The sequence below is a fragment of the Tachyglossus aculeatus genome, chromosome 14 (genome assembly GCF_015852505.1).
Source record: "Tachyglossus aculeatus isolate mTacAcu1 chromosome 14, mTacAcu1.pri, whole genome shotgun sequence".
Classification (NCBI taxonomy): Eukaryota; Metazoa; Chordata; class Mammalia; order Monotremata; family Tachyglossidae; genus Tachyglossus; species Tachyglossus aculeatus.
In genome coordinates, this window is record NC_052079.1 from 41,156,774 (window position 1) to 41,183,810 (window position 27,037).

Sequence of the window (27,037 nt, forward strand, 5' to 3'; positions counted from 1 at the left end):
AGGGAAACCAGCCAGGTTATCAATTCCATATTAAAAAAAGTAGGTAGGACATGGCTTGACATGAGAAAAAAACATAAAAACAGATACCTTACCAAACAAGTGTCAGAATTTGGTAACCCTCCTTAGCATTCATTATATGTGTCTGCTCAATTTATTTATTCAATCAATGGTATTATAGAGTACTTACTGTGTTCAGACTAGACTGACTGTAGATTCTAAGCTCGCTGTGGGCAGGAAATGTACCTTTTATATTGTACTCTCCCAAGCACTTAGTGTTCTGCACACAGTAAGCACGCAATAAAATACAATTGATTGTTTCAGACCACTATTCAAAGCACTTGGGAGAGCACAACAGGGATGGTAGACATGTTCCTTTCCCACAACGTGGTTACAGTCTAGAGGGTCTTAAAGTCTACTGTCTGATTTGGCTATTCTAGTTGTAAATAATTTATCATTGTTTCACCCGAGTGGAAGCTCCTTGTGGGCAGGTGACATGCCATTTGATTATTTTGTATTTCCCAAGCAATTCGTATTTTGCACTGCTCCAAAAGTCACTTAAAAATGCTACTACTAGTACTACCAGGTAGAATTCCATTCTTAAACAAAAAAGATGATAAAGATATACTATTCCGTGACTGACCAAAGCAACAAGACTCAATGGCAAGAGCAAGGCTGCTGCCCAAGAGACTCGGGTTCTAATCCTGTCTCTTCCACTTGCCCTGCTGTGTGACCTTGGACAAGTGCCTTAACTTCTCTGTGCCTCAGTTTCCCTACCTGTAAAATGGGAATTCAATGCCTGTATTCCCTCCTAATTGTGATCTCCATGTGGGAAAGGAACTGTGTCCAATCTGATTATCTGTAATTACCTCACTGCACAGGAGAGTGCTTGACACATAGTGAAATACAATAATAAAAATAATATGTCCACGGTAATGGTATGAAGCTTTGATTTTCTTTTAATAGTTGACTGCACATGCCATCAAAGGGACAAGTGGAGATTTTTGGACTGGAAAAATAATATGAATAACACCCAAGCCCAGTTAGTTTGAAAGATTCTTGAGGATAGGGAATCATGTCTACCCTACTCTATTATATTTACCTAAACACTTATTTCAGTGCTCTACACAGCATAAGTGCTCATTAAAAAAGCTGTGGCTAGAATCTGAGGGCAGAGACATATGTGGGAGAGTACATGGAATAGTAATCACAATATGATTAAAAGTAAAGTTCCTACCTCGGAGGAAAGGACAAAAAACAACAGAGGTTAAAAAGTCTTATAAAAGGAAATTATGTAAGGACATGTTGTAATTTGGGTAGACGCTGAAAGTACAAAAATTACGGCAGAGATTATATTCTTGACCAACTCCGCATTACAAAAAACTTGCATTGTAACATGCACACCTTGACCTGATATGCCAGCGATGCTGAGATTATGGTCCTGGTGGTACTCAAACTGTCAAATATGGGTGAGATGGTCCTGAAGAAGGAACTAGATGCCTCTTAAAAAGTACTGGCTACCATCACAGAATTATTTCTTCCAACATCCTATTGTGTTCTAGCCAGACTGAAGCAAGTTCTCCAGCCGCATTTTATCCAAAACATAGAGTAAAAATGCACATTATGGAAGAAATGACTGTAGTTAAAAAAGAACAGAACTTACAAGAAACCTAAAAGATGTTGTAAAATATGTTGGGGGCTGAGGGAAAATGTGTCTCTCATGGGAAAGGACAGAGTAATACAAAGGACGCCCTGAGTGTCCAACTGGTTAAATAAAACAGTTTACCAGAAGGAAAGAGTCACTCTAAAACTTTAAAGCTTACTTGCTGAAAGAGAACAGAAATGGGGACAGAAAAATTTAGTGAAATGCCAGAAGCAATAAAAACTTTTTCAAATATAATGAAAGCAAGAAGCTAAGGGAAGCACTGATTATGATTTTTAGAAATAAAAGGGAGTTAGCACAAAGGCTCAGTGAATTATTTGCTCCCGAAGATAATTTGGGTGTGAAAACCTTCCTAAAATTTTACTCAATGAAGACTGAAGCAGGCTCATCATAGGTTTGGGACTGAATGTGATAAATGTCCAGAATGTTTTAGATCAAGTAGAAAAATTAGATACACCCAAATCCCTATGCCCAGATGCTACCTATTAGAAGGTTCCCCAGGAACATGGAGGGGAAATTTCAGAATTGCTAGAACTAGAAGTACCATTTATTGAATCCTTTTTTATATATTCAGAACACTATCCTGGTCACTTGGAGCTACACTAAAGCTATAAAACACAGTCCCTGTCTTTGGGGAGCTTATAACTCTAGGGTTTCAGAAATGGGTTATGGAAATGGCTCCTGCAATGCCATAATGGTAGGCTGGCTCTGAATTAATCAATCAATTAATCAATCAATCATATTTATTGAGCGCTTACTATGTGCAGAGCACTGTACTAAGCGCTTGGGAAGTACAAATTAAATTTAAGAACAGGGAGTACTGTTCTTTATCAAGGGAAAATCATGCCTCACTAACCTTCCAGAGTTCTCTGGAAGGACCGACAGGGCAGGTAGAATGGGAGAAAATTACTGGACATAATGGCCTTATATTTTTAATGGGTTTTTAGGAAAATTAGGCACCACAATTTTTTAAAGACTTTTCATACAACAGGAGGTACTATCTGTCACTCAGTCAATGGTCTTTATTGAGCACTTACTGCCTGCAGAGCATTGCACTATGCACTTGGAGGAGTACAAAAGAAATAGAGTTGGTAGACATGATCCCTACCCACAAGGAACTTAGAATCCTAGAAAGGAAACTGGCTGAAAGATGGAAAAAAATGGGTAAAGATCAATGGTCACTTTTTTAGCTGTATAAGTATAGACACAGGGTCTGGTGTCACACCAGCTTTAATGTTTTCATAAATAATCTGGAGTGTAGAGTGAACAGTGAGATGTCCAAGTATGTAGTCTGGAGCCACACCGACCCATCAATTCTATTTATTGATTCTTTACAGAGTCCAAAGCACTGGATTAAGCTCTTCAGAACGTACAGCAGATGAAAGAGGCCTGGAAGAACTAGCTTTCTGAGTTAATGGGCATGAACTGCAAGAAGATCTCATACAGCTGCATATAAAGGCTGCAGATGAGTTTCAAGATGAACACGTGCAAGTTACTGGAGCTGGGAAAAATAACCCAGAACTATGACTAAAGCACAATAGCTTTGGCTTATCAGCTACCATACAGTAAAAAGATCTTGAAGTCACCCATCAACTGTTTTTCTTTTTTACCTAGAAAAAGCATTAGTTGAGACTAATGCAGTCATATTTATTGACTACTTACTGAGTGCAGAGCACTGTACCAAGCTCTTGGGAGAGTACAATGAGAAGCAGCATGGCTCAGTGGAAAAGAGCATGGGGTCAGAGGTCTTGGGTTCAAATCCCAACTCAGTCAATTGTCAGCTGTGTGACTTCGGGCAAGTCACTCAACTTCTCTGTGCCTCAGTTACCTCATCTGTAAAATGGAGATTAAAACTGTGAGCCCCCTGTGGGACAACCTGATCACCTTGTAACCTCCCCAGCGCCTAGAACAGTGCTTTGCACATAGTAAGTGCTTAATAAATGCCATTGTTATTATTATTATTACAATATAACAGAGTTGGAAGTCATGGTCCCTTCCCACAATGAGCTTACAATATGAGGTATAGTGCAGAGCACTACACCAAGCACTTGGGAGAGTATAACAGAACTGCTAGACGATCTCTGCCTACAGACAGAATACAGCCTAGAGGGGGAAACTAATATTAAAATAAAATACTGACATGGGAAATGGCAGAGTATACGGATAAGTACTTTTAAGTATAAGGACCATGAGTTGGGTATCAAACTGCTTAAGGGGTACAGACCCAAGGGTACAGGCAAAGCACAGAGAGGGAAAATATGGTAAGAAAATGAAAGAATAATTAGGGAAGACTTCTTGGAAGAGAAATTGTTTCAGTGCAGTTCTGATGAGAAGCAGAATGGCCTAACTGATAGAACATGGGCCTAAGAGTCAGAAGGCTCTGGGTTCTAAACCTAGCTCTGCTGTCTGCTGTGTGAACTTGGGCAAGTCACTCAACTTCTCCGTACCTCAGTTACCTCATCTGCAAAATGGGGATTAAGACTGTGAAACCAGTGTGAGACAGAGGCTGTATCCAACTCAATTACCATGAATCTACTCTAGTGCTTAGTACAGTGCCTGGCACATAGCAATAATAACAATAAAAAAATAATAATAATGGTATTTGTTAAGTGCTTACTATGTGCCAAGCACTGTTCTAAGCGCTGGGCAGGGTAATCAGGTCATCCCATGTGGGGCTCACATTTTTTAATCCCCATTTTACAGATGCGACAAGTGAGGCACAGACCCAAGGTCATACAGCAGACAAGTGGTGGAGCCGGGATTAGATTAGTAAGTGCTTAACAAATACCACAATTATTATTATTATGGTGAGAGTGGTAACCTGTCATACATGAAGTGGGAGGCAGTTGCAGGCAGGAAGGAGGACATGAGTTGGGGGTTGACAATGTGAAAAACTAAATTGATGCACAGTAAGTGGGCTGGTTGTAGTTGGACAGGAGCAAGGACAGGCATGAGGGAGACAGTTGAATGAGTTCCTTAAAGCTGATGGTGAAGAGTTTCTGTCGGATTTAGAGATGGAAGGGCAACGATTGGAAGTTTTTGACAAGTGGGGATACGTGTGCAGAATAATGTTTTAGAAAATGATATGGGTAGCAGAGTGAAACACAACTGAGAGGGGAGAGTCTGGAGGTAGGGAGGTCAGAGTGGAGAGTGGTTCAGTGGGAAAAAGAAATATGTCAAGTGCTTGGACGAATGTGGTAGCAGTTTGGATGGAGAGCAAAGGGCCAACTCTGGAGATGTTGTGAAGGTAAACCTGACAGGATTTTGAGTAACTGAATATGCGGGTTCAAGAAGAGACATGAGATAAGGATAACACCAAGGTTGCAAGCTTCCTTCTCCCCGATATATAGGTAACACTCACTCTGCCTTTCAATTGCCATGGCTTTCATTCCCCCTTCCCCCCCCGCGCAACCCCGCAACTCCATTTTCTCAAACTTACTGGCTCATTCCAATAATAATAATAGTAATAATAATAATAATAATAAAGTATTTGTTAAGCACTTCATACGTGTCAACCACTGTTATAAGTGCTTGGGTAGGTACAAGCTAATCAGGTTGGACAAAGTCTATGTCCCACATGGGGGTCACAGTCCTAATCCTCATTTTACAGATGAGGTAACAGACACAGAGAAGTTATCAATCAATCAATCTTATTTATTGAGCACTTACTGTGTGCAGAGCACTATACTAAGCGCTTGGGAAGTACAAAATGGCAAAATATAGAGACAGTCCCTACCCAACAGTGGGCTCACAGTCTAAAAGGGGGAGACAGAGAACAAAACCAAACATACTAACAAAATAAAATAGAATAGATATGTACAAGTAAAATAAATAAATAAATAAGTTAAGTGACTTGCCCAAAGTCACACAGCAGATAAGTGGCAGTGGTAGAACCCAGGCCCTCCCAGGCCAGTGCTCTATGCACTAGGCCATGCTGCTTCTCTTACTTCCCCTCTTACTTTCTCCCTGGTACCTTTATTCAGGATGCCATCAGAGAGAATGAGAAAAGATACTCTTGGCATTTTATAAAGGAATGCGTAACAGGTGGGATGTTTGAAATATAATGTAGGAGATAAAGCAATCTTGTACCATTTAGAGAAATGCAGTAGAACAAATCATGCAATTCAAGCATGAAATATTGAGAAATGATGTCAAAATGAATAAAAAGAGGGAACAGAGGTTTTGCACTTAGTGTTCTGTGCCACAGAAACAAAACTCATCATAATGATGCCAGAGTGCAAAATGGAAAAAGGTGAGAAGAGAGAGTTAGGAGCTCGGGCGATCGAAGTGAAAGCCCAAACAATCAAGGGGCAAATAAGGACATGGTGTTTTCTGAGGGACCTGGAACAGATGGTCTAAACAAAGGATCTGTGCTGGTGGGTAATTTCCATAATCCACATCATTTGCTGCGGGGAAAGTTATATTTTTAATTATTTGGTTGGATAATGAAAGAGCTGCAAATGATAGTTAGCAGTATTGATTTTAAGCATATCTGATGACCGAGAAAGTAACTTTCCATTCAAATCCATGTATGATAATATACACAAAAGTTATGGGGTCAAAAATAACTAAAGACAGTAAAACTAAGAGCTTTCCTTGTAGCATAATGGGTCACATTTCTTCTCAAAATCTACAGTTACAAAGCCTCATTCTTTACCCATTTACAGACACCTACTCCTAGTGGAGGGATATAAATATTAATGAACAAAGCATACTTTTATTGGAAGGAAACTTCAAACTGGTTTCCCCACAATACTGATGATATAACCAGAAAGCAAATCTAGAACCGGACCTCATGGCTTCTTGCTGCTTATAGTGTTAGAAAGGTGGTGTTCAAACTAAACCTGATAAAGATGATCACAAGCCTTCCATCTCTCTGATCCTTCTGACTCTGCCCATTTGAAACTGACATCTTTCTTCACTGATCGTCTCTCGACTCTCAACCCTCCTGCTGCCCCCTGGAATTAAAATGTCTCTGACACAGTATTTGCTTCTTTCAAGGTTTTCTATTATGGCACAGCAAGATCAGTGTCTATCAGTGGTATTTACTGGGCACTTACTGTGTGCAGAGCACTGTGCTAAGCACTTGGAAAAGTTCAATATAATAGAGTGGTAGACCCAATCCCTACCCACAAGGAGCTCAGTTTACTGCTACAGCTGATGCTGATTTCCCTCTCTTCAACCCCCTTCACCTGCTCCTTGCTTGAAGGCCACCAGGAGCAAGGTGGGGAGTGTATGATGGTACAGGATCCTATCTGCCTGTATACTCAACTGCATATTCAATTATCTATTTGAATTATTCTGCTTGTAAAACCTTTTTATGTATGTCTTCCCAATCAGGGCACAATTTTTTTCTTATAGCACTCATTACGCACTTACTATCTGACATGCCCTGCCTCTGGCCTGGAACACCCTCCCTCCTCAAATCCAACAATCACTCTCCCCACCTTCGAAGCCCTTCCCTTACTAAACCCCCTCTTTCCTCTTCTCCCACACCCTTCGGCATTACCCTGACTTGCTCTCTTTGGTCCTCCCGCTATTAGCCCCACAACACTTATGTGCATATCTGTAACTTATTTATATTAATGTCTATCATCCCCTCTCTTGACTGTAAATTCATTATGGGTGGGGAATGTGTCTGTTTATTGTTGTATTGTACTCTCCCAAGCGCTTAGTACAGTGCTCTGCACACAGTAAATGCTCAAATACAATTGAATAAATGAATGTATTAAGCACTGGGGTAGATACAAGCTAATCAGGTTGGACACCATCCATGTCCCACACAGGGCTCACAGTCTTAATCTCCAATTTATACAGATGACACAAGTGAAGCACAGAAAAGTTACATAACTTGCCCATCGTTAACACAGCAAACAAGTGGCAGAACCAGGATTAGGACCCAGGTCCTTCTGATTCCCAGACTCAAGCTCTATCCACCAGGCCCCACTACTTCTCATTACACCACACTGCTTCTTCCTGTGGGGAAGGGTCTCCATCGCCTGGATATTTTCTCCTTTCCAAATACTTAATGCAGTACCTTGCATCCTGTGGGTGCTCAGTAAGTATTACAATTATCATTGCTCCCATTTCTACTTGCCCCAGGGTGGGGGCATCACTGATGGGGCACCTGATACTTAGGTTTCCTCAGGAGCATCAGGCCAAAGTTGCTGCTACTGCGGGCTCACCCCCATCTCTCCCATAAAACACCTTCTGTTGCCCCCTCAATAATCAACAAAATCATAACAACAGTGTTTGTTAATTCCTTACTATATGTCAAATGTTGATCTAAGCACTAGGGTAGATTCAAGGCAATCAGGTTGGATAAAGATCCTATCCCACGGGGCATAGAAGGATGGAGAAGTGAAGTGACTTGCCTGAAGTCACACAGAAGACATGTGGCAGAGCCTGAATTAGAACCCAGGCCTCTGACCTTGAAAACAAAGCACTTAAGGCAGGTGGGTTTTGATTTCTGTTTTAATTTACAAGATAGTTCCAGCCATTGGACCCTACTCTACCTCTGCCCCAGGTCTCCCATCTCCACCACAGCTGGGGTTTCTGCCCACTCTAGGGCCCTCACTCCAGTAACGGTTCCATCCTCGTTCCCCGCCCTCTTGCCTGGAACTCCCATCCCCTTCACATATGGCAGACAACCACACTCCACATCTTCAAAGTCCTACTAAAATCACATATCCTCAGGGAAACCTTCCCTGATTCATCTCTCATCTCCCCACCTTATTGAGGGCAGAGATTTTATTGTATCATCCCAAGGGCTCAGTGCAGTGTTTGGCACCGTTTAAGCACTCAGTATATACTACTGATGGCTCCATCTAGTCCAGGTTGGCCCTGGGAAGGCACTCATGCCCAGTCCAGCTCGTGAAAGAACAAATGACCAATTTCCTGGGCCGCCTACTGGCATGGCTCAGTGGAAAGAGCCCGGGCTTTGGAGTCAGAGGTCATGGGTTCGAATCCCGGCTCCGCCACATGCCTGCTGTGTGACCTCGGGCAAGTCACTTCACTTCTCTGTGCCTCAGTTCCCTCATCTGTAAAATGGGGATTAAGACTGTGAGCCCCCCGTGGGACAACCTGATCACCTTGTAACTTCCCCAGCGCTTAGAACAGTGCTTTGCACATAGTAAGCGCTTAACAAATGCTATTATTATTATTATTATTATTATTATTATATGACTGTGAGCCCACTGTTGGGTAGGGACTGTCTCTATATGTTGCCAACTTGTACTTCCCAAGTGCTTAGTAAAGTGCTCTGCACTCTGGGAGAGTACAATACAACAATAAACAGACACATTCCCCGCCCATAATGAATTTACAGTCAAGAGAGGGAAGATATAAGTTACAGATATGCATGTAAGTGTTGTGGGGCTGATAGCGGGAGGACCAAAGAGAGCAAGTCAGGGTAACGCAGAAGGGTGTGGGAGAAGAGGAAAGAGGGGGTTTAGTAAGGGAAGGGCTTTGAAGGTGGGGAGAGTGATTGTTGGATTTGAGGAGGAAGGGTGTTCCAGGCCAGAGGCAGGGCATGTCAGATAGTAAAATAAATACAATTGATGATGATGATATGACTTCTAGGCTGTAAACTAAACCACCTAGGCTTCCAGACAGCCCTTATTTGTTGTGGGCAGGGAATATGTATACCATCCCTGCTATTCTATACTTGTCCAAATGCTTAGTACAGTGCTCTGCGCACAGTAAGAGCTTAATAAATACCATTGATCGACTGACTTTGTCTAGAGTAGGACAGGGAGCATCACACCATCAGCAAGTCAGGTGCTTGACAGGGCATCCACTGGTCCTCTCCCAGTTTCAAAGTGCTGATTCTGTAGTCATCCCCATGAGCCTGACGGGGCCCTAATCTTTATCTGGCATGGTCTGATCTAGTGCTGGAATGAGGGAGAAACTTGAATATGCCCTTGCTAAAAGTTGAAGGACAGACTGTAGAAATGGTTCAACGCATTTTAGCATAATTCTTTGTATTCTACTTTCACATGCTCTATAAACTCCAGGCAAAATTCCTTCACTTGGAAGAAAGATGAATATGGAAAACGTTTTGAATTATTGATATTGGCAGGATTCGCTCAAGATTTTGTACTCCAGAAAAACTAATAGGTTTTTAATAACAAAAGCAATTACCTCTTTGGATAGTTACAATGAAGAGATGTTAATAAAATCATTGTATTTTCATTTATGACCTGAGGGATGAATTCAGTAGAACTTCTCCTCCAGGAGTGTTAAAAAATAATTCAGTCTGCATTTCCTTGTGTATCAGAAAGCAGAGTTTCCCAGGCCTAGACCACACCTACTTGAATATGCATCAGGCATCAACAACTTTAAAATGAAAATGCTAGATCCCTTTCCAGTTCTAGGAACAAAAAATAAATGGATCTTTTTCAAAGGTTAAGGGCTGAGTGGTACCCATCAATTAAAGGAGTAGCATGTGTGGGTTGGGTTTTTTTATGTTGCTTGGAACAACATAAACGGCTAGTCAACAGAAAAAAAGAAATATAGACGGAAAGTTCTAAACGTCCTACTCCAATCTCCTGAATGAAAATTAGCCATATGATTTGCTAAAATAAATTAGTCAGTATTCTTCATCCATTTTTAAAGTGCCAATATTACCAGAAAACACTCAATTTCACAGCTGTGCTTAATAGAAAGCGGTGGGAGTAATCGGTTTTAAATGATGCAACAATCAAGTTCCTTAAGTGAAATGGCTGTGAATTCGGAGGCTAACTAATCTCAAAATTATCCTTCCAAAGGTATGGAAGGATACCCATGCAGGCCCGTGCTCTTCACCGTGGAAAAGCACGGGCCTGGGAATCAGAAGATCCTGGGTTCGAATCCCAGCTCCGCCTCTCGTCTGCTGTGTAAACTTAGGCAAGTCACTTCACTTCTCTGTGCCTCAGTTCCCTCATCTGTAAAATGGGGATTAAGACTCTGAGCCCCATGTTGGACAGGGACCGCATCCAACCCAATTACCTTGTATCTACCCCAACAAGTAGTACAGTGTCTGCCACATAGTAGGCACTTAAATACCATGATCATTATTACCCCAGGGCTTAGTACAGTGTCTGGCACATAGTAAGCACTTAAATACCATGATCATTATTACCCCAGTGCTTAGTACAGTGTCTGGCACCTAGTAAGTGCTTAATAAATACCACAGTATTAGGAACTAGGTCCTCTGACCTCAAGACCTGTGCTCTTTCTACTAGGCCACCGTGAATATTTTATTGAATTTGAGCAATACCAAAACAGATCTGCATAGAAGGAATCAATCGGTGGCATTTGTTGAGCAATTACTATGTGCACAGCACTGTACTAAGGACTTGGGAGAGTACGATACAATAGAATTGGCAGGTGCATTCCCTACCCACAAGGAGCTTACAGTCTAGAGGAGGAGGTAGACATTAAAATAAATTATGGATATAATATACATAAGTGCTGTGAGGCAGAGGGTGGGGTATACATCAAGTGCTTAAGGGGTATAAATCCAAGTGAAATGGTGACACAGAAGGAAGAGGGAGTATGGGAAATGAGGGTTTAGTAAGGGAAGGCCTCCAGGAGGAGGTGTGATTTTAATAAGGCGTTGAAGGTGGGGAGAGTAGTGGCCTGTTGTGGTCTGAAGGAGGAAGGAGTTCCGGGCCAGAGGGAGGACATGGGCAAGGCATCGGTGGAGAGATAGATCAGATCAAGGACTTCGGCAGTGAAGTGGTATTTCCCAGGCCAGAAAATGGTTTGTTAGGGCTGCCTGGGAGTTTTCTCCAAATCTCTGTCTTTGGCCTCTCTCCAAAGGAAAGTGGGGATGTTATGCTCTTCATCCCAAACAAACAGAGGGTCCCAATTGGATATTCAGAACGTCCATCAAACCTACTTGGCAGATCTAGTAAGCAGAGAGGCAGAGGTCAGGAGGCCATACACATGGTGTCCCCTCCGTGACCTCTCCTCAGGTGACACTAGGCTTGTTGAGGGCTGTGCTGCACGTACCATTAGCCCCTGCCCAACCAACCACCTACAGCTTGTGATGATCACAAATGAGATGAATGCATTTCCCTGAGAAGCAGCACAACAGTCTCACCTCATTCATGAATGCTCTCAAAATACATTTTCAATAGGTATTCATTCATTCATTCAATCGTATTTATTGAGCGCTTACTGTGTGCAGAGCACTGTACTAAGTGCTTGGAAAGTACAAGTTGGCAACATATAGAGACGGTCCCTACCCAACAGTGGTCTCACAGTCTAGAAAATAACATCGATAAAGATATCTTTATATCTTTATAGATATAGACAGATAAAATCTAGGTAGATAACATCGCTTTCAAAGGTCGGCATAACAGCACCTCTGCAGGTGCCAATCTGTGCCAGGTCAGCCATTCTCCCCTCTAGAATTGCCTCAGGGACAGAAAAGACAGAAGAGATTATGGAGCAAGATCTGGTGTTAGAGGCATGGGGAAAAAAGAGCAAATCAGAGGCAAAACAAAATGGGTCTGGATAAATGAAATTTCACATAAAGACTGAACAGCACCTAAATCTAACCACTGTTCTAATATTTGAATCCCTTAAAAACTCTACTTTCCTAGCTCAAAAATAAATCATTTTCCTTCTCTTACTTGTGAAAGAGAAAGTGATGTGTGGGTGTCAGGAGGAGGATGCTAACAGGGCACACATTATTGCACATGAAGAGCTGCAGCAGAGAGCAAGAATTAAGGAAGCTAGCAAAGGGCATGGGCTCAAAAGGTAAGCAGCACTCACATATTTCTTAAGCCACCTACCAACTCATATTTGTTTCGGCTTGAAAGAACACATTCCCAGCAGACGCAGGATGCCAAAAAGCACAGTTATTTGCTGGCTACATGGCTTTATCACTACGACTTGACAGAGTGTGTTTTGCCTCGGGGGTGGGGGGGGAGAATCCTTCTAAAGAGATGTCATATACAGCTGTGAATCATTCTCCTGATGAAAAGCTGAATGGGCAATCAACTGACACAGACTGTCACTTATCAAAACTTCTGTAAAAAGTCAGAGGGGAATGTGGAAGTCTGAATCCATCCATCCAAGTTTCTTGCATCTGCCGCTTATGGGACTAGCTGCCTCAGTGGCAAAATTGTTAGGAGCCAGAGTCATTTCAATGAGCCCCAAAAGAACAATCAAGCGTCCAAACAAGAGCAAAATTGGCATCTAGAGTTAGTGACCGTGCTGAAGAACGCATCCTGTGAGTCCGTCTTTGGTCACTTGTTTCCACCCTTGACCAAACACTGCTCCTACTGCCACAGGGAGCTAAAATAGGGCCCATACACATTCTCACCAAGTAACATTTAGGATCTCCCCCTAATACTGCAAAATTAATATAGTAAAGATGCTTAGTCACAAAAAAGATTTGCAAAGTTTCTCATTGTAGGGGCTGGAAATGGCAGGAGAATATGCTCTTGAATTACTAACTTTCTGAGACAAGCCTTGGGTGGTTCTTCTGGATGGCCAGCACAAACAAAACCATGAGCTCCTTGCTCGAGGAAGGGTCAGGAAATGGTTCAAAATATATACCCAGAGAGCTGATGGACTGACTACACAGCTCAGGGTGAGATTTCCAGTAGTATTAGGATAGGCGACAAGACTGATATATTACCAACAATACTGTCTAAATCGGGCATGTACAAAGTTTCCCCCTTGCTGGGCTGTTGCATTCCATTACCCACAGTATTTTTTATTTCCTCCTCTTTGGGTCACAATTTCTCAAAGCATCTGTCGTAATCTCCGCATTTCCTATTGCTTTAAGCACTTAATACAGTGCTCTGCACAGTGAACCCTCAAATACCATTGCTTGATATATGCCAGGCTTGATATATGACAGGCTAATCTGTCCTGGTCTGTCTGCCAATGGTCTGTGGCTAAACCACAAGGTGACATGCTTGGTTTGACTGTCTTTAAAAGGTTTTAACCCTGTAAATTTTTCTCCATTTCAGATCCCAGTACAACGCTAGTTCAGGACTTTGCGGTCATGCATTCTCCTCACATACTCTGCACTGTAAGCTTCTTGAGGGTGGGGAATATGTCTACCACCTCTGTTGTATTGTACTCCCCCAAGTGCTTAGTACAGTGTTCTGCACATAATAAGTGCTCCATAAATGCCACTGATTGATTCTCTGCCTAGGAAAGGTGTAATAACGATGAAAATTGTGATAGCCATTAAGTGCTTACTATATGTCAGGCACTGTACTAAGGACAAGGTAATCAGGTCGGACATAGACTTTGTCCCACACTGGGCTCATTGTCTAATTTAGAGAAGAATGGGTATTGTAGCCCCATTTTCCAGATGAGGAAACTGAACAAGGAATTGATAGACTTGTCCAAGGTCTTGGAGGAGACACAAGAATGAGAACGCAGGTTCTCTGACTCGCAGGCCCGAGCTCTTTCCACTAGACCAGGCTGCTTCAATGTAATGTCGCCAGCGTACATTGAGGCTGGTGAATTTTGTTCCTCTCATGCCGTCGAGTCGTTTCCAACCCATAGCGACACCACGGACACATCTCTTCCAGAATGCCCCGCTCTCTACCTGCAATTGTTCTGGTAGTGTATCCATGCATCCACAGAGTTTTCTCGGTAAAAGTACGGAAGCAGCTTACCACTGTCGCCTTCCACGCAGTAAACTCTAGTCTCCGCCCTCGACTCTCTCCCATGCCGCTGCTGCCCAACATGGGTGAGTTGACTTGTAGCAGATTGCCTTCCACTTGCTAGCCACTGCCCAAGCTAGGAATGGAATGGGTAGGCCTCTGCTTGACTCTCCCTCCTGTAGCCGAGACTGGTAGAGTACTGGAAACTCTCCAAGTGTGACCCTGAGAGGGAGAATTTTGTCCTAGAACCTCATTATTTGTGAATCTATTTCAGACTTTGAAGTATCACAAGGAGATGACATCGGTGGAGTTGCTCAAGGGACCTATCTGCAAGCCTAACCCCTCAGCCACAGGGCTCAGACACTAAGACTGCTTTATAGACCTTCAGTTAGCCTGAATCTTGATGCCAGGTTGGCATCACCCTCCATCTATCACTCTGCAAAGGACATGCTAACCTTCTTCATTCAAGTTTCCACCTTTTTGCCTATCCTGGCAGCGTTTAACAGCATTGATTTCTAGACTGTGAGCCCGCTAGTGGGTATGGACCGTCTCTATATGTTGCCAACTTGCACTTCCCAAGCGCTTAATACAGTGCTCTGCACACAGTAAGCGCTCAATAAATTGATTGAATGAATGAATGAATAACAATTCAGTGATGATATTCAATTCTGTCAAGTTTGGCTAAGTGCATACTTTGCCAGGTGCAAGCTCAGAGTTCTTCAGGTTAATTGTCAACCCCTAGCACTTAGCCCTTAGCACTCAGCTGATTCTTAAAAGCAGAGCATAATACTCATCAGCATCTCTCAGATGTATGCCTCTAGTTCACAGTCATTAGCATACGGGAACTCCTGCATGACTGATTCAAGGACTTCGTATTTTGCTGTTTAAGGGAGTGGACTAAGAGGATTAGAAAAACAAGAGAAAGGGTGATTTTGACGACTAATTCAAGGCTCCTTCAGGTTAAAACAAATACCTTTGACTGTTGGGATATAATTCTGGAACCATCAGATAAGGCTGACAAAAGCATGCATCCTTGGCAAGTATTTTAAAATACATTTGCTTGGCTCCTTGATGTTTCCCACTTTCCAGCCAATTCCAATTTCATCTCCTTCAAGCTCCTTCAGGTTAACTTGCTCGACTTGATCTAGCGGTGGGGGACGTTTGCGATTCCAGTGATAGTGTTTGGTGGATTTTTCTAGAGGCGATGCTGAGTCTCGGAGAACAGCCTGACTTGTAACTGAGGGTCCTTCACAGAGGGCTGACACCGTGGACAGCCTCCAGGCATCAGCACTGGCAGGACCATATCCAGGTCAAATCAATGGCCTGGGAGAGGTGCACAATGAAAACGGCCGCTTCCAGAATAAAGCAGCACCTGTTGTTCAGTAAGCTGAAGAGGGCAATCTAAAGCACAGTGAGTGGAAATATTGCTTCAGTATACACATAATGAAAAATGGCTTGGTTATATTCAGTGCATTTGGAAAAGTTCTAACTCGTACTGAATGTGAAGCACTGAGGCACCCACTTACAATGAGCCCTCAGAAAATAGCTACGATTCATTTTCAGAGAACAAATGAAACTATAGCTACAGTTTCTGCCGCCCACACTCTTTTTCCCTTCCTATATTTCCAGCTTCAACATCTCACTTTGCATTGGCACCTTTTCTTCTACCTTAAAAAATGCTCCAGCTTCTCCTAGAATCAGAAAGCCTTCTCTGAAATCAACTGCACCCTCCAGCTTTCAACCCATCATGCTGCTCTCACTCCTCTGCCAATACCTCAGACTGCTTCAACTGTTGCCTTCACTTCCTCTCTACCAGCTTTCTCCTTGACCCACGCTCACCATGAATGGTACTGAGTGCTTACTATATGCACAGCACTTTACTGAGCACTTGGGAGAGCACAAACAGTTCACAGACATATTCCCCACCCACAACAAGCTTAGAGTCTAGAGGGCGAGACAGACATAATATAAATCATTTATAATACATAATTTAAAGATATGTATGTACATAACTGCTGTGGGGTTGAGTGTATAGTAAGTGCTCAATAAATACCACTGATTTTTGAATTCCAGGTTAGGCTGTGATCCTGGGGAGATTGTAGGGGGAGGAGTGTGGAGAAAAGAGGAACAAGAGAAGAAAGAGGCTTCAATAGTATTGGGGTCTCCAAACAATTGTTAATAACAGCAAGGAGTCTGCTTAAAAAAAAAAAAAAACTTTCCCATGTCCAGTCTAAATGTTCCTTCTGCTACTGACAGTCAAACAGCATTAGTACTATGGTTCCCACAACCAAAGGAAATGGAAGCACCCTTGACTCTTTATAAAAAAATGTCCAAACACATGTCCATTCTCATCTGACTCAAGTCAGTAAGGAAATTGCTTCCGTATAGCTGTACATTTATGACCATGAACTTCTTCTAAAGTTTGAGTGTAGGATAAACTGATTGCTATCCCCAGTGCCTGGAAATTGTGTCAAATAATAACACTGGACAGATTTAGTTCAGTGACACGTTGTCAGGCAGTTTAAATGTAAAATGTTTTTAGCTGTGACAGGAGGCAATTTGGTGCCTTTTCTTTCAACAATCTCTAACAGAGAATGAAAAGCTTTATATCTAAATTTTCTGGATTAATTTTATTATTCATGTGTTGGAGGAATTTTGGTCACTATTTGACTGGAAGCAATTTCTGCACAACCTACAAACTGCAAACCATTTTTTAATCTAAAAGGCAACTAGATCATTTATATCTGCCACTGGAGTTGGAGAAGGAAGGACTGCACAATGGAAAGACCCTTATCACCACCTGAGTACATGCAACTTCGACAGTAGTTCCATTTTTCCATTTTCACTTTTTTCAGCTGGAGCTGGGCAACAAGCATAACTCCGAGATGAGCGCAGCTAATGGAATACAAAGATAACAGTGATATTATGAGATCTGCCCCCTCTAGAATGTAAGCTCTTTGAGGGTGGGGATCGTCTCTAATCTACTGTCCAATGCCTTACTCCAAATGCAAGGGCAACACTGAGGGGAGTAGAAGAGGAGAAAATGAGGGCTTTGTCGGGGAAGGCCTCTTGGAGATGGGGAGAGTGACCATCTGAAGGACATGAAGAGGGAGGGCGTACTAGGCCAGAAGCAGGATATGAGTGAGAGATCAGTGGAGAGACAGACGAGATCCTTTCATAAACCTTTAATTCCAATCAAATCAATTCCGGAGTCCACTATCACCTTTTTCTACCCATCTGGAAGGGCGGGTAGCCAGAAAGAGTGTGTTCCACCCTGGAACTACAGAAGGCCGCCAGTGGCCACCCTAAATGAGAAAGCAGGTCATCAGCCACCACTCCCAGTGTCTGCCTTAAACCTCATGCCCCTAAAGCTTTTTGTTGGCCTGAGCTCCTCCTCTTAATTTAATCAATTGTGACATTTTTTAAATGTTCAATATGTGTCAAACACACTTCTAAGTGCAGGGACAGATACAAGACCCAGCCCCTGTCCAACAAGAGGCTCGCAGTCTAAGCAGCAGGGACAATAGGTATTTAGTCCCCACTCTACCCATGTGGAAACTGTGCACAGGGAACTTATCTACCACTGCTCTTATATTGTGGTCGCCCAAGCACTTAGTACTGTGCTCTGCATGCAGTAAGCGCTCAATATATACGACAGAGAAGTTAGGTGACTTGACCAAGGTCACACAGCAGGGAAGTGGCAGAGCCAGATTACAACCCAGGTTCTCTGATTCCCAGGCCTGTAGTCTTTCCAACTTGGGCTGGATGACAGCAGCTGACCTCGTGGGCTGGGCCCCTTTTCTTCCCATTGACTCAACTTCCCCAAGCCCTCAACTACCTGACTTCTCCTCCACTCCCAGCCCCTCCCTAGAGCTGCCCCACAACCTCTGGTAGGCCTCTCCTTAGCCCAAGGTCACTGTCCCAAAAGCCTCTGCCTTAATTGGTCCTTAGGCACTTCTAAATCTACCAAGAAGTCTAACTTAGATAATTATACTTCCCTCTTGTTGGAGCCTGAACAACATTTCTTATAAGGGAGTAAGCAATTTAAAACACAATTTTGCCCTTTATGTGAAGTGGACAAAAAGAGACAGGGCTAATAGAAAAAATCTCTGCCTCACTGGAAGTGGGCTGCAGTGTATAGATTGGATTCAAGAACTTAAAAGTTGTGATGCGACTTTATTTTTCGGTAATTCTCTACCTCTCTGAGAATTTGACAGTGGGTGAAATACGTGTCACTAGTCATAAAAATGATTAACTAAAGCAATAATGCTGCAAACACTGACCCGGTCTCTAACAGATGTATTTGGGGAAATTTTTCCATGGAGACTACCAGCAAAAAGGGCAAAAAAAAATTGTGTGGCATATTTAGTTGGTCGCAGGCTGAATTTCTTGAAATTGCACAACATCTTAAAAAGAAAGTTAGAAGCTCTAACTGTCCTCTAAATTATGAGTTTGAAAAAGTCCCCTACCCTTTTTTGGAATCTCTGCCAAGACCTGTGTTGATCCTGCATTTCTGGAAATCATAAATGCAATCTAATCAACAGAAAGTGGTGTCACATAATTCTGGCATTATGCTAAAACAGTACTGATGGTAGAGACTATTAACATTTCCGGAGAAAAAAATTGGAACATCAATGGAGTCCAACAAGGAAACAAGAAAGTGTGAGTTCAATATAAGAAAAAGCTTTCAAATGTCAACTTTATTATGGCAAAATGAGCCATACAAATTAGTGTTATGTCAGAAGTGCCACTGCAAGTCTTCCATTAACAGAACTGTAAACTAGCACTAAAAAAATTTCTTTCAAACCAAACACAGAGGAATAACTAGAAGTAAACTTGCGATTATTCAGGGAAAATAAAATGCCCCCAATTGAGCACAAAAAGACTGTGACACCAGTATTCAATCTAACGGTTTGACTTAAAATCTTAGTTTAAACTTTCCAAGAACCAAAGTGGCTGTAAAAATAAGGCACAATCAATTTTGTGATTTTAAAGAGAGTGTAATGGACAGAAGCTATTACTGCATTAAAACTTCTTTGAGTATGCAGAGATAAAGAGTACATTGTGAATGGCAACTTAACTTAGAGAAGCAGCATGGCTCAGTGGAAAGAGCACGGGCTTTGGAGTCAGTAGTCATGGGTTCGAATCCCGGCTCCACCACATGTCTGCTGTGTGACCTTGGGCAAGTCACTTAACTTCTCTGAGCCTCAGTTACCTCAGTTACCTCATCTGCAAAACGGGGATTAAGACTGTGAACCCCACATGGGACAATCTGAACAACTTGTATCCCCCCAGTACTTAGAACAGTGCTTTGCACATAGTAAGAGCTTAACAAATGCCATCATTATTATTATTATCATTATTATTATTATTATTATTATTATTCAGTGTCCTTGCCACAGTCCCTGAATTGGATTGGTCATTAATGTTTTCTTTTGATATTTTCTACTCTCTGGAAGCAGTTATCCAAGCATGAGAAAATCCACACGACCCAGACTTTGACCGCAGACACTGTGATTCTATCAATATAGAAACTGGGGAAAAAAATCTTTCCTTCTTTTCAAGTTCTTTCACAGCCACGGATTCATTTCATCAAAGTAGTTTTTACCAGCCAAGAGGGACTGTGGTCCAATTTTTGAAGCTGTTGACTGCGGCTCCAACAGCACCTCAGAGATCTGAGTGAGCAAATCTGGCCAAGTCTCTGACCTGAAGAACTAACATGTCGCCAGCCACATGACTAGCTCTGTTGCCATGGAAATGACCAGCTGCAACTAGAAATGACTGATTCTATCTGCAATATAATCCGAAAACCCTGTCGGTTCAGAACATGGGCTGTTGACAGTTCAGAAATACCAAGCTGCTGACAACTCTAAAACATTTCTCTGGCTGAAATTTTGCTGTCACTTTGGCTAAGCCAAGGGAAGTTATTTAGGGTTTGACATAACGAACGTTTTTACGTTGTCATGATTTGTTTCATACAAATGTCACCATCGGGACAGCACAGAATTCTTGCTTGATGGAACATGGCATCAGTGACCCTTTGTCAGCTTCTTGCTTCCTCCTCTCCCCCTTCCTATAATCCCTTTGTCCACCACTTCTTCCACCTCACAGCTGAGTCAAGTTTCTTCCATTCACTTCACTTTCCTTCTCCCTTCACCCCAAAATCCGATGGGAATTAAAACAAAAATTAATTTTAAGAACTGAAAATGGGCTAAACACATCACGTGTATCTGTGAGACAGAAAGACAAAAAAAAATTTTCTTTTTCCTGTACCCTCCCAAGCACAGTGCTCTGCACACAGTAAGTGCTCAACTGATTGATAACATAACTCTGCAGTCATGAAAATCGGCACTCTATCCACTTGGCCCCGCTGTTTCATTAATATGGTAACATAAGCAAGGCCCCAAAACAATGAAAGTTACCTTTTCCTTATCCACCTTCAGGCTGAAAGTGGATACTTTATTTTTACACAGTTGACCACAGAAGATACTTCACAAAGGTGTGGACTAATTGACTGGAAACCTCTAGTCAGATTTGTAAATTAGATTTCATTTCCTTCGCTTGATGACTATATCTTGAATTATTTCCCTCATTTTTTAATCACTGCACTGTGTTCATTCAAAAACAGATTTCATTTGCTTAAAATTTACAAACATACATAATGTCTATATCGGTATGCATTGGCCAGCTCAGCGAAAGAAATGGCAATGTTGTAATGACTCTATCGGCAACTTCTGTTTAAATAATGGATTTTTGGAATGCAACTTCAAATTATCTCTCTTAGAGGCCTAATGTTTTAAGGGAAGATGCACTCCAACTGTGCCCAGGGTAATTTTAATTAATAAATGACTGCATAGAAAGGAAATGTTAATGGATGCTTCTGTTTGGCTTCCTGTGATTCTGCAGCAACTAAGCAAAAACACCAACTCTAAAAAACAAGCTGAGGGAAGAGTGATATCAATTTTAAAAGAGCATAGAAAGGGAATAATGATTGCATTGCTGATGCGAAAACCAATTACTGAGATTCATTACTTGTTTTCTATTCTCATTTCCACTCCACGAGATCATTTTGGATGCCCTTCTACAAAACCCAGAAAAAAAAAAAAAATCAATGACACCCCATTAAATTTTAGTTGAGAATTTTTCTAGCATTCATGAGTGGCTTACTTCTCCGAGGCAATTATTTTCTTTTCTGTGACCATTCTGTGATTAATCCTCTCTATTACGAGATATGTCAAATCTGCTTTTCAGATCCAAGCTTCCATTTTATTTGTGTGCTTCTAAATGCTCAATGACTGGGAAACTAATAATTGGCATAGTGAAGCAGATCATTATTGGGTTTTTTTTCCTCCATTGATAATCAATACCTGTTGTGCTCCAGGAAGCATGCCTGCGGTTTTCCACTCTCCACTAGGTCAATGGGGCACATTGAACATGAGCGGACTAATAGTTAATTTATGCCTGGAAGCATAAAGAATTCCCGTCCTGTACCGAATGCAATTCCAAGAAGGAATCATAGATATATGGCCAATTTGAGCTGGGCTGGGCTGACTCTCTGGATTATGGCCCAGGTTGAGCTGGGTTTGGTTTCTCCTCCAAGGCCCGAAAAATACACACGGACACAGAGAAAAGCGGTCTCACTTTTCACACCCGAAGATCCAGGCCTGGCTCGTGAGTTGGCATGCTGCTCCACAGCAAAGGCCAAACGTGGGGGTTATTTGTGACTCTCCTCCAATGGGGGACACTACATGGAAGGAACACTGCATTCTCTGCAAGCCCGCTGCCCAAGACAGTGGCCACTGGGCTTATTGGACTACAACTACGACCAGTCCCTGCTTGGGCATTGCCAACAAGTCCCAGAGTCTTACAACAGCCTGTCTCAGGTTCACTTCTGGGCCAGCTTAGATAGACCAGCCTTCCTTCGGATAAAGAGTCCATTCAAACTGAGTCAGGCAGACACTGTCTACAGTTTCCACATAGGCTTGAGGAGAGAGAATGAAAAGAAAAAACACAGAAGAGGATAAAAAAAGTGTGTGAGAGGGAAAAGGGGTATTTTTTCCCCTTAGCTTAAACCACACACCGATTCCTATTAGACTTCCAAACATGAGGGGAAAGACACATAATTCCCTCACAAAGCCTCTGCGATAGTGGCTAGAGGAATTTTATGGATAGCAGAGACCTGAAATCCTCTCATGGCTCCTCCACAGACTTGCTACAGAGTCACCACCTCTTAGTCTCTCAGATTCTCTCAATAAAAAATGGGACTAACGAAATCTGCTCTCAAGATTCAGTAATGGGAAGCAAGATTGTTCAGGGAGTCATGACCTACATCTATATTTGCTGAAAATCACAAGCTGTGCTCCTGCTCAAACAATGAATCATCTAATAGTATTTACTGAGTATCTAAGTTCCTTGGAGGCAGGAAACTTGACATTTCTTCAATTTGTACTTCCTAGGGGTTTAGTACAGTACACTGCACCAAGTAGGGGCTCCATAAATACTGTCACTACTGCAGAAGCAGCGTGGCTTAGTGGATAGACCAAGGGCCTGGGGTCAGAAAGATCTGAGTTCTAACCCGGCTTCAGCACATGTCTGCTGTGTGACCCTGGGCAAGTCACTTAACTTCTCTGGGCCTCCGTGACCTCATCTTTAAAATGGGGATTAAGAGTGTGAGCCCCATTTGGGACAGGGATTTTGTCCAACCTGATTAACTTGTATCTACCCCAGGGCATAGAACGGTGTTTGGCACATAGTAAGTGCTTTAAAAGGACCATTATTATTATTATTAATTTATTATTACTATTTTATTATAATTATTATTACTACGTGCTTTGAAGAGAGTACACTATAGAAGACCGGATCCCTGCCCTCAGGAAGCCTCCGGCAAGAGACAGGAGAGAGAAAAAGGGATTAAGTGTTAAATAAAAAATTCCATACACCGTGCAAAAATAATCAGGGAGTGGTCCAAAAAAGTATTTCTCTGCTCAAATGCAATTTTCCAGTCACACACATCTAAAATTCTACATGGAAACTTTTTTAGAAATCTACTTTAATTCTAGTGCTCTTGTTACATGATTCTTCATAGAAACATGCAACCATCTGAAGTTCAATACTTCACAAAGGGAAAGGAGTAGAAATAGAATGAGTAGAAAGAGATGGCAAGGAATCAGAGGTGCATTATTGTGTGGATCAAAGTTACTGAACATTTATGTTTAATCCACTAATCTTTAATGAAAAGAATTCTATTCCATCTAAATTTGGGGGTCTTTTCCAGTACTAGAGTTAGAAGGGACTGTGTCTAAGTCCCACCTGTGTTCTCTTTCCCAACCATCTATTGTGTGCCTAGTGTGTGCAGAGCACTGTACTGAGTGCTTGGGAGACTACAATAACAGAGTTCATTCATTCATTCAATCGCATTTATTGAGCACTTACTGTGTGCAGAGCACTGTACTAAGCACTTGGGAAGTACAAGTTGGTAACATACAGAGATGGTCCCTACCAAACAACGGGCTCACAGTCTAGAAGGGTGAGACAGACAACAAAACAAAACTTGTAGACAGGTGTCAAAGTCATCAGAACAAATAGAATTAAAGCTAAATGCACATCATTAACAAAATAAATAGAATAGCAAATATGTACAAGTAAAATAGAGTAATAAATCTGTACAAATATATATACAAGTGCTGTGGGGAGGGGAAGGAGGTAGGGCGGGGGGGTGGGGAGGAGGAGAGGAAAGTTGGTAGACATATTTGTACTTCCCAAGCGCTTAGTACAGTGCTCTGCACACAGTAAGTGCGCAATATGATTGAATATTCCCTCCCAGTACTTAGTACAGTGTTCTGCACACAGTAAATGCTTTCAATAATACTATAGCTATTAAACCATTTATTCATCTAGCCCTCTCTTTTCATTATTTTTATCCTAACAGTAAACAGTATGGTGTCTAACTCCTTTAAGCCCTTGAGAGCATACATTAGTAGTAACAGCAATAGTGTTGAAGCCCACTTGGTATGGCGCATTGTGTTAGGTGCTTGGGAAGTTCAGAATAATGAAAGGAATACGGAAGCACCTGCCTACAACGAGCTTATGCTCTAGGGAGGCAGGCAAACATAAAGAAATTTACAAGTAGGATGGCGAAAAAATTACCTGAGTGAACATATATTCACAAGACCGCTAAGGAGGATGTAAATAAGATGGCCTCTTCTACTGCTACTGGACTCTTCCAAGTACCTATCACAGTGCTCTGCACCTAGTAGATATTTTTCACTGGCTGACTGACAAGCTCCTGGAGAATAATCTTCAACAGATTTGAAGCCCTGAAGCATTTGGCCTCCCTTCCCTAATAATGATCTACTGGTGACTGACTGAAGCTGATAATGATTAACACTCTCCCTGAATGACCCATTGCCTACAATTTTGACAACTTTATTAATAAGCCTTCCAGTCTCCTTCACTCTTAACTACGGAATATTTGCCCATATGTCTGCTGTCGTCCTCATTCAATTGCAAACTCCTCAAGGAGAAGAATGAAGCTAATTTTTAATCTGTACAATCTCCATGCACCCGGTTCAGTGTTCTGTCCTCACCATGCACTTAGTAAATTATGTTGCTACTGATATTTGTTTTATTCTGGTTAGCAGAAACGTTATCCTAAAGGATGAGTGAGTGAAAAAGGTTTCAGAGAGAAAACCAGCAAATCCTAAGAAATATCCCCACTGGACATTTCCTTCTGATAGACACTAGTTTCACAGCTCAATAGGGTTTTCAGTGGCTTATTCATGCAGACTCAATTATCTAAGAATATGACCCTTTATTAACATGATTGTCTTTGAAATCTGGCAATCATTAATTCATTAATTCCCAAAAGTGTTTATTGATTTTATTTTGTGCAGAACCCTGGGCTAGGTACTGAGGAAAAAAATACAAGGATGGCAATTAATTAGACAAAAACCCTGGCCCCAAAGAGGACTCACAATCTCTGACTAGGTGGGAGAGGAAGGGAGTTGCTGAGGGACATATGAGGAAAGACTGAAATAATGAAAAGGGAAAGCAACATAAAGAGAGGATAACAACTCTCTCTCCCCACACACAGTCCTTATTTTTGCCCTAAATGGCCTTATTGGAAGTGGCATATTTACTTAAAATTATTTTCTTGGACTTACCCCTCTTTTACAATTAATTTATTCTTCGGGATGAAAAATAATATCCCTGACCGTTGAAATAGTTTATTCTCTACTAATGTATCACTTTAAAATTGAGACTATGTGCTAATTTCACTCACCATTAGGCAATAGGATTTTATCCAAGCCTTTCTTATCAAAAGGGCTGTCTGGATGCACAGACTTGTGTTTTGAAGTAGAATGAGAAAACTGATATATTATGTCAAATGGTGAAGAAAAGCTGAGACGTGTCAGAGATTAATTATCAGAGAAGTGGTGTCAAAAATAACTTGAATTATTATGCCAAATTATTCCAAAAAAACACTTCAATTAACTCAGAAAATGCAGAAAAATAATAAAGCATAGTTGTACAGGAAGAGTCTGCCATTACTAGCCTACGGGTTTTGGGTTTTTTTTTTACAATATGGCAGGTGAAAACTAAACTCAGAGCAGGCAGAAAGGATATTTACGTAACTGAAGCAGACCAGTGTTACATCCCCAGAGATGGAAACAAGGACCCTTTGCAAAATTTAAATGGAAAACATATTCTATTTCAGAACTGATGTCTCCACCATATTACCAATCCTAATATGACAATTCTGCTTCGACATCTTTGTAAGACTGTGAATGAAATGATATTATGCATCAGAAGGTTACATAATGATGACCAGAAGCTGTACTACATGAATTTATTATTCATGGACAATTAAGAGAAATAATCAACTTGAAAATAATTACCATGGCTACTCCAGCTTTAAAATGTCTAATGGGGAAATAACTGGAAATAAAGATCCACCAACATCTTTCTCACCCAAATGGTACAACCTCAAGTGATAAGAAGTGGTTTCGGTAAAGAAAAGATTGGAAAACGAACATGACAAGAACTCTTTCGGGTAAACGTAAAGTGGGATCAATACCACCCAGATACAAAGGCTAGGCTCTGGTAACTATTAAAATGTCTGACTATCCAATGGAGTGAAACAGGGCCCATGTCTGGTTAATCTATTTCCTGCTGGAGAATTCAACATGGGATCTTGGAGTAGGTGTCTGAAAACTAGGGAAAACTATTCCAGGTCTCTGGAAAAATCTCCCAACTTTTTAGGCTACCATGTCATTGAAAGTAGTTGCTACTCTATCCTAACGATTGGGCACTATATACGCATGCGTGCACACACACACACGCAGAAGACAAGCAGATGACTATGAGCTACTTGAGAGAATTAGGAAAGCTCTATGGACCAACAATAACCAAATGACCAAGATTATGTTCTGTCCACCTGTACCCAGTAATCCTAAACCCCAAATTTCCATCAATAATGCAGACTGAAAAGGATTCTGTTCCCTAGGCAGCACTCTGTACAGTGAAGCATAAGCAGAAATAGAGAATCAAATCTAGAACAATAGTCACATCATTTGTCATCTGTTAGTGTGTGGGAGTGATAGACAACAAGTTTCAAAGAAAACATCTATGGAGCAATTGTAGTGCTCAGCCTTGAATATAGCTATGAATTCTGGTCGGGCCACAGACTTCACATCAGACTTCTTAAGTGGTTTTCTCAACATCACTTAACTATACCCAGCAGTACTAGCATTTACTG

At 41.7% G+C, this 27,037-nt stretch overlaps 1 protein-coding gene and 1 non-coding gene across 5 annotated transcripts in view; both read right to left on the reverse strand.

The window, feature by feature from the left end:
- Nucleotides 1–27,037, reverse strand: part of ANKS1B (ankyrin repeat and sterile alpha motif domain containing 1B) — a 624,779-nt gene that overhangs the window by 477,661 nt on the left and 120,081 nt on the right. The window lies entirely within an intron of this gene.
- Nucleotides 14,375–14,512, reverse strand: LOC119937419. Its single transcript, XR_005454089.1, has one exon. It is a non-coding gene; the product is annotated as a small nucleolar RNA SNORA7 (small nucleolar RNA).